This window comes from Theropithecus gelada, chromosome 12, assembly GCF_003255815.1.
Source record: "Theropithecus gelada isolate Dixy chromosome 12, Tgel_1.0, whole genome shotgun sequence".
In the NCBI taxonomy this organism is placed as follows: domain Eukaryota; kingdom Metazoa; phylum Chordata; class Mammalia; order Primates; family Cercopithecidae; genus Theropithecus; species Theropithecus gelada.
This window is the reverse complement of record NC_037680.1, coordinates 93,672,968-93,682,650: the sequence shown is the minus strand read 5'-3', so window position 1 is coordinate 93,682,650 and position 9,683 is coordinate 93,672,968.

Below are 9,683 nucleotides of genomic sequence, written 5' to 3'. Positions count from 1 at the left end.
CTAGAGCTTGTGTTTTTCTTAACCACTACTCAATGCTGCCTCTTCAAATTCCTCCCAAACCAGCATGCAAGTGTAAAGTTAAAATGAGCTGTCATCTGCAAAAGTAGGACACATGACCCTTTTCCCCAAATTGACAAAGTAATGCCTTCCTCCTGCAGCCTGGGCTCACCCCAGACTCCTAATGACCCAGGAGAAAAAGTCACCTGGCTGAGTCCTGAGGCTGGGCCTGCCTGGGGTAGGGATGTGTGGGTGGGGGTGGGGGGGACATTTAGTGATTGTCACTCCAGCCCCTGTAGCATATCTGTTTCAACAACGGCTGCTTAGGACATGCTTGGCTTCTGTCCTTGTCATTATTGTGTGCTCCAGTTATGACAAGTGTGCTCCAAGAATGATCTGAGGAATAATAATTGAAAGCTATTATTAATATGAACAAAGGCCATAGTAATGCGGATCATGATTGAAGAGCCCTCCAAGGAAGACATGGGTCACAGAACATATAAAATTATAAACTGCTGTGGTGGGAAGGTTACTTAGAGATCATCCATTTCAGCCCCCTGATATTACTGATGAGGCTGGACTTGAAGAGGCTGTCTGCTACCTGAACACACTGAGCTTGTGGCACCAGCTCTGACCAGGACCCACATTTCCTGAATCTATTTACTAAAGATTGTGCTAGAAAAGGCAGGCGTCTTATTTTCCAGTTTCTAGCAGAGTGATTTTTGCGTCCTGGGACACCTGCTACAATTCCCAGGACACAGAGGGTTGCTGGGTTGGAAATTGGGAGGTTTAGAGCTATGGCTCCATAAACTGACAGGGGCCTTATGCCTTCCTCTTATCCATATTTCAGCCTACAGAAAGTTAAAAGAAGTCAAAGCACTAAGCTTTGAACACTCAATTCTCATGCATTTCTGTGCAGAGTCTAGAGCAGCTTTCAAGTTCTGACCATCACCTGGAAGGGGGGCTACAGCACCCAGAATCTTAGGGCCTTTCCAGCTCTTGGCCTACCAGGGACCCCAAACTTCGCAAGGATGGTTTTCAATGCATTTCTTAAGACTGAAGATCCATTGCATTGTGCTGGGCCCAGAAAAGACCTTCTCTATCAACAAAAAGACTGGCCCAATCAGTAGCCATGTGGCCTAGGCATATCAGTCCAAATTTCTGTGCCCCACTTTCAACAACTGCACAATAAATGGACTTTAAAAATGAATGCCAGCCGGGCTCGGTGGCTCAAGCCTGTAATCCCAGCACTTTGGGAGGCCGAGACGGGCAGATCATGAGGTCAGGAGATCGAGACCATCCTGGCTAATGTGGTGAAACCCCATCTCTACTAAAAAAATATAAAAACTAGCTGGGCATGGTGGCGGGCGCCTGTAGTCCCAGCTACTCGGGAGGCTGAGGCAGGAGAATGGGGTAAACCCGGGAGGCGGAGCTTGCAGTGAGCAGAGATCCAGCCACTGCACACCAGCCTGGGTGACAGAGCGAGACTCCATCTCAAAAAAAAAAAAAAAAAGAATGCCACCTTCCCCAGAAGGTGCTCCAGGAAGTGCTCGGGGCCTCACTGCTCTGGGTGCAATCTGTCTGGCTGGGGAGTCCCAATCACCAGCCCCTGCCAGCCAAAAAGGCGCCAGCCCCAGATGAATACCTAGAGAGGGAATAATCCCTGAAAACTATATAGCATGTGCTGAAATTTAAGCCACTTCTTCCTAGGTTCCCCAAGTCTTTTTTTTTTTTTTTTTTGAGATGGAGTCTCGCTCTGTTGCCAGGCTGGAGTGCAGTGGTGTAATCTCGGCTCACTGCAACCTGCCGCTCCCGGGGTTCAAATGATTCTCCTGCCTCAGCCTCCCAAGTAGCTGGGACTACATGCGTGAGCCACCACGCCCAGCTAATTTTTGTATTTTTAATAGAGACAGGGTTTCACCATGTTGGCCAAGAAGATCTCGATCTCTTGACCTCGAGATCGCCCACCTGGGCCTCCCAACGAAGCCTCTTTTTATGTGTATTTGATGCCCTCTGGTACACTTGGCAAGTGCTTACTTTGCTCATAGTTTATCCACTTCCCTCTGTGTGCATTTGTTTAAGCTAAGAAGGGGGGAAAAAAGAATCACAAGGAAAGCATATATAGACCAAAGTATCCAGTTGTAGCTACTCAAGCTTGTTATGAACATCTCTGTGAGACAAGAGCATGGAGTCAGTTGGCCTATGACAAATGTACTCTATTCCAGTCTTGTACCATCCATACAGACATTCTTGCTCTCTGCTTCCTTTTTTTTTTTTTTTAGATGGAGTCCCCCTCTGCTGCCCAGGCTGGAGTGCAGTGGCGAGATCTCGGCTCACTGCAACCTCCACCTACCTGGGTCAAACAATTCTGCTTCAGCCTCCTGAGTAGCTGGAATTACAGGCACATGCCACCACACCTGGCTAATTTTTTTGTGTTTTTAGTAGAGATGGGATTTCACCATGTTGGCCAGACTGGTCACAAACTCCTGACTTCAGGCAATCCACCTACCTTGGCCTCCCAAAGTGCTAGGATTACAGGCGTGAGCCACTGTGCCCAGCCTCTGCTTACTTCTTCTATACTTGTGGATTTTTTTTTTTTTTTCGTTTCTATTCAAACTCCAGTGTTATCTCGAGATTAAGGGCCTTGCACTGACATTGGTCGTACATCCAAAATAGCCCTTATTTCATTCGGCTGGTCATGAAGCTCACCCCACTGTGGATTCCTCAAATCTCCTCACCCCTCAATATCTCCCCGGTCTCCCTGGCCCTCCCTCTTCCACCCAGACATCGGCCAGCTCGCACATAAAATATTTTACTGTCCTATCTTGAAGAACTTGGCTGTCTGGTCAGCCCATATTGCTTCCCTAAATTAATTAAATCATATTTTTTTCAATGAATATGCAGAGTGCACTGGCATGAAGACATAACCTGCTTTGTCCTAGAGAGAGAGAGGGCTTGCTCCATGCAGATCCCTGCCTCTCCTTGCTCAGTGTCTATCCATGAGAGCATGCTGGTTACCGCCTCATCCCCTGTTCCATCTTTATCCTCTACTATTTCTTTCTCCCTCACAGAACAACACTGACTGCATTTTACAGAAAAAAAGAAAAAAAACTTCAAGTCATTTTCTTATCTGGGTGCAAAAAAAAAAAAAAGAATGTGCATGGAGCCAGGGGGCAAGATTATTTAGCAATATAGTTTTAAAAGAAATCCACGCAAACACTCATCCACATAGCTCAGCATGGGTCATAGAATAGGAATCCTCCAGTGGAAAGGACCCGGGAAGAATGCTTCTTGTCTCAGGGCAAGACATCGCTGTGATCACGTCAGATGGCTGGCCTCCCCTTCTTGAAGGTTCTTCAGGCAAGGAGCCTTCAGTAATTTTCCTTTGGTACTACGTTGTATGCTTTCACAATTCTAGTTACAGGAAATAGTTTCTTAACTTTAATTCCTTTTACATCAACAAGGCTTGATCTCTGATCTTCCTTTGATGGTCACAACTTTCCATTGCTTTCTCATTTGGGAGAATGTCCCCATCAGCGTCATCTAGTAGGTAGGAGACCTAAGGCTCCCATAAGGGCAAGTCACAAACAGGAGAGAAGCTGGTTAGGTCTCAGACAGTCAGGAGAATGAAAACAGAGGCAGGACAAAGGGTCCATGCCTGGGCTGATGGGGGAGCCTTATTTAGGGCTGTGAGTGGAACAGTGGCCCTAATGGGGCTAGATCTTTAGGGTTTTTAGAAAAAGCCAGAAATTCTGATTTTTATGTGAAACCTCCACACAGAAGTTCTGGGCCGAGGGCAGCCTGTGAGACTCTCATTTCCACCTCCCCTCCAGACCACAAACTCTGTATCAATGTGTCCATGTCCAGCATGCCACCTGATGCTTAATTTGCTCACAAACCACTTTTAAATGAATTAATGAGCAAATAAGCAAAAGACTATCATGAGGGTCTTAATTGACAGCAGGAGGTCCTTGGCATTTATGTACTGAACATTTTTGTGGCTTCAAGTTTTCCCAAAAGACACCCATGAAGTCCAAGAATTGTGTAAATTGACCATTCTTGTTTAGGTGAATATTCAAAACCAACACACTTAATCACCATCAAACAATTGCCTTTTGAATGAACCTGGCCAACAACACAAGATACAAGCGGGAAAGGGCTTTATCATTTGTCTTTACAGTTCTGTGTGCATTGCATGAGGAAAAGTATAGAGCCAATGAATGAATGCAGAGTGTTTTTGAAAACACAAAAGCAACACCACAAAATCATAGAGCCCAGGGGTAGGAAAATGATAAAAATGAGGCCTAGTTTGGAGAAAGGCCTAGTTTGGAAAGAAACCTGAGGTTGGCTGGCATCCCTGGTCCTGGTGGCCTAGTGATCCTTAACCCCAAGTAAAAGCCTGAGCAAATTGCTCTCATCTTTACCTCTGCTGATGTCCTAAAATGTGTTTCCTACTAGGGGTCGTCTCCAGCGAAATAACCTGTATTGGGATTGGACAACCCTCAGGAGTTAATTGTTATTAGGTGAACGGCACACTTTCTAACTCTCCTTTTGAAGAGACTAAGCTATTCTGGCTCCCAGGGAAGAGGAGATCAAAGTGAAATTCTGAGGCTGCCGAAGGGCTGAGAGCCTTCAGGAAGGAGGGAGGACAAAGCCGGCTGGGCTGCCTCAGATAGTGAATGGCCCGGGAAAGTGAATCTGGGTTTGTGGCTAAAAGCAAAAAGCTGAGGACTCCTGGAGGGGCCTGAGGACAGGCCCCTGTGGTGGCTGAAGCTGTGTCTCCCGTGGACTCTGCCCTCAGAGTGGCTGCCCAGTGGATAGGTACTTGCACCTCCCCTAGACTGCCTGCACTCCTGATTGGCTTCATGACCTCAGGCTGAAGTTGGGGGTAGTTTTTTGCATTCTCAAGGCTGGGATCACAGGGATAAAATTATCAGGAAAAGGCACTGAATCAGAGGTCAGGAGAAGTAGATTCTGCTTGGAAATTTGCCTCTAGTTGACTTTAGGCCTGTGGGCCTGTCCTCTCATCTGCTGAAGGAGGGAGCCCAGTGGGGTAATCTCAGCTCCCAGTGAAGCCATCTTCCCTGAGGGCTTCTGCAGCACCTGCTCATGATAAGCACCCTCACTCCCAAGACACACACCACACACATCCATATATGCCACACACCACACACACCACTCCCCACCACAACACCCCTACCAGTTCACAGACCACACACACCCATACATACCACACCACACACACCAATTCACACACCACACACCCCCATACATACCACACACCACACATACCACACACCACAAACACCACACCACACACACCACACACAAACCACGTACACCCCATACACCACACCCATCACACACCACATACCACACACACCACATGCACCACACGCCACACACACACCACATACTGCACACACCACATGCACCACATCCAAACTACACCACACATACAAATTCACATACCACACACCCATATATACCACACACCACACACCAGTTCACACCAGTTCACAAACCACACACCTCCATGCATACCACACACCAGTTCACACCACACACACCAGTTTACAAACTACACACACCCATACATACCACACATCACACACCACACACCATCAGTTCACAAACCACACATATCAGTTCACACACTACACACAGCCATGCATACCATACCACACACACCAGTTCACATACCACATGCACTGATACATACCACACACCACACATCAGTTCACACACCACACACAACATACACCATACACACTCATACATATCACATACCAGTTCACACACCACACACAATACACACCATACACACTCATACATATCACATACCAGTTCACACACCACACATGCCCATACATACCACACCTCAGTTACACCAGTCACCCACATACACACCAGTTCACAAACCATACACATCCATACATACCACACACCACACACACCAGTTCACAAACCACACACACCAGGCAGTACAAATGCAGGTTTGTTACCTGGGTATATGGTGTGGGTATATTATGCATATATCAGGTATGTTGTTGCCTGAGTATATTACCAGTGTCTATTGTTGCTATCTCTCTTTTTTTTTTTTTTTTTTCCTGGGAGACAGAGTCTCACTCTATTGCCCAGGCTGGAGTTCAGTGGCACATTCTTGGCTCACTGCAATCTCTGCCTCCCAGGTTCAAACGATTCTCCCCCCTCAGCCTCCTGAGTAGCTGGGATTTCAGGTGTGTGCCACCACACCTGGCTAATTTTTGTATTTTTAGTAGAGGTGGGGTTTCACCATGTTGGCTAGACTGGTGTCAAACTCCTGACCTCAAATGATCCACCCACCTTGGCCTCCCAAAGTGCTGAGATTACAGGCATGAGCACTGTGCCTGGCCTATTGTTGCCATCTTTATGTCCTCAAGTACCTGATGTTTAGTTCCCACTTATAAGTGAGAACATGTGGTATTTGGTTTTCTGTTCCTGTGTTAATTTGCTTTGGATAATGGCCTCCATCTGCATCCATGTTGCTGTACAGGACATGACTTCATTATTTTTCACGGCTGCATAGTATTCCCTGGTGTATATGTACCACATTTTCTTTATCCAATCTATTGTTGGTGGGCACCTATGTTGATTCCATGAACCTTGCTATTGTGAATAGTGCTACGATGAACATGTGAATGCATATATCTTTTTGGTTGGACAATTTACTTTCTTTTAGGTATATACCCAGTCATGGGATTGCTGGGTCAAATGGTAGTTCTATTTAAGTTCTTTGAGAAATCTCCAAACTTCTTTCCACAGTGGCTGAGCTAATTTAAATTCTCAAGAATGTATAAGCGTTCTCTTTTCTCTGCAGCCTCGCCAACTTCTGTTGGTTTTGACTTTTTAATAATGGCCATTCTAACTGGTGTGAGATGATATCTCACTATGATTTTGGTTTGCGTTTTTCTGATGATTAGTGATGATGAACATTTTTCCATAGTTTGTTGGCTGCTTGCATGTCTTCTTTTGAGAAGTGTCTACTCATACCTTTTGTCATAGATCCTTTTTAAAAACAGGAATGAATAAAACAAAGTGTGTCAATTTAAAGTTGTTTTAAAGGAAATATTAGGTTAATAATTAGGTAAATTAAAAAGATTAGGTAAATAACAGCACGGGTGATGAAGGAATATGGCAAAAATCGAGATTGGTATGAAAATGACTGATGCTGGAAAACCCTCGCTGGCCTAGCAAGACAGCCCTAACAACTAGAAGACCTTCCTCATAGGGAGCTGAATTTGCCCCAGAGAGCTTCCACCGTTTAAGCTCTATGTGTTTCTTGGGAGGCAGGGCACAGGTCTGGTCTTCCATAGGCAGTTTCTTCAAATACTCAAAGCCAGGAAAGGACATGAAATCCCTCCCCTTTCCCATACTCAGCCTTTCCAGCTCCTCTGGCAGTCTGCAGCATGCCAGATGACCAAACCCTCTCTCCATTGTCCCTGCCCCACATTAATGTTTGACCAGAACACACTCTCATCCTACTTTCGGGTTGCACCGGTCAAATTGTGGGGATGGAGGCAGCTCCCGTCACCTTAGCATCCAGGTCAAAGCAAAGTTCAAGGAACTTATGGTGAAGATCAATCACACTTATGGCACTGCCAACAGAAGCACATGCTTGTGGAAAATAGTGTAAAAGAATTTTAAGGAGGAGAGCTGGGTTCTGAATTATACCAGAGGCAGAGCGTCTGGACAGTTTTCATCAGAAGCCACGTCCTGGAGGTAGCGAGCTGTAAACAGTCGTTAAAAGTAACGGAGGAATGTGTTAGGGTGGGCCCAGGAAGGTGTCAGGCCACGGCGGGCGCGTGAGGGAACAGGCACAGCCATCAGTGTAGGCGCAGAAGCTGGAGCCAGCGAGCGGAGACAAGTGGGCAACCGAATAGAATGGTGAGTTGTCCTGCCAAGGATCACCAGATCCCGGATCAAGAATCCCTGGCAGGATTTTCATGACTGTGGATCCCCAGGTGCCATGGGGACCAGTTGATTCAAAAGATCTTGAGGAGCATTAGTAAACATTTTGCTTGTGTGTGTGTGTGTGTATATATATGTGTGTGTGTGTGTGTGTGTGTGTGTGTGTGTATATATATATATGTGTGTGTGTGTGTGTGTATGTGTGTGTGTGTGTGTATATATATATATATATTTTTTTTTTTCTGCTAACTCCCTTGATGACTTAATGTGTGGTCAGAGTTGAGACTAAGCAGTTATAGAGTGTAGAAGGCTGGATATATAATGAAATCTGGGTGAGCTAAACAGATGTGATCCCTGCCCTCATAGAGCCTTAGAGCCTGGGTAAGGAGATAAACATTAAACACAAAATAAACACACAATTACACATTGTGGTTTGGGCTACAAAGGAAAAGAATGGAGTGGAGGTTGTGTGTGTTACAGCAAATGGGGCATCTTTCCAACTTCTGGGAGAAGACACTCAATGGCTATAAATACCGTAAAATTCAGCTCCATGAAATCAGCTATATAAATTGTGACTAATGCTTCCCTATGTTGTGCAACAATATAAACATTGCAAAATATAATCAAGATTAAAAATGTTAAAAATAAAATACCTAGCACTATCTCTGTTTGCCCTCTCTGTGTTCTAGACACACGGTGCTAGAAAAGGTCTTACCCCTAAAGCAAGAAAGGGTATTTTGACTCTAAACTTCAGAGAAGTGTGGAGGACTGGGGCAGAAACCATAATGAGGATGTAAGAGAGTCTGAGAAAGATACAGCAGGATCTGGTTCAGCCTAGAGAAGAGGAGGCTGGCAGGGAAGATGGGAGGGGATGTCCAAACATATCCTGAGTTTTCTTATACTGAGGGAGAAAGATGAGTTTCAGCTTCTTCAAGAATTGTACAAGGCCAGGTGCGGTGGCTCACACCTGTAATCCAAGCACTTTGGGAGGCTGAGGAGAAAGGATCACTTGAGTCCGTGAGTTCGAGACCAGCCTGGGCAACATAGTGAGATCCTGTCTTCACCAAAAATTTTAAAAATTAGCTGGGTATGGTGGTGCATGCCTGTAGTCCCAGCTACTTGGGAGGCTGTGAAGTGGGAGGATCACTCAAGCCTGGGAGGTTGAGGCTGCAGTGAGCTGTGATTGTATCACTGCACTCCAGCTTGGGTGACAGAGCACAGCCCTGTCCCAAAAGGAAAAAAAAAATTATACAGTATTTGGGTGAATAGTTTATCATTTAAACCATAGAGTGTTGGAGATTTGGAAATTGACGTTTGGGGATAAATTGGAGGGACAGAATGGGAATTAATATATAGTAATCTCAATAGCTATAGACTTTGTAAAAATTATCTGTCCTATCAGGGTACTTTTAACTTCCTTGAACCACAATTTTGTCATCCATAAAATTCAGGTGGTGCTCCTGGCTCCCTGTGGGAATTTTGTGAAGCTGTGCCACATGCTTACAGTGTGCCAAGCACGGTGCCAACTTCCCTGGGCCTCACTGGGAAAGGAAGCTGTCACCAGTCAAGCATCTGCCGTGGACCAGGCACTGTGTTTGGAATTTTAGAAATGTTATCTGTTTGATTCCTCACAACAAGCTCAATACTTGGAGCTAGGTATTATTTTTTTCATTTTCAGATGAGAAAAACTGAAGTTCAGGGAACGTTTCCAAGACCAGGAGCTGAGAACGCTGTGG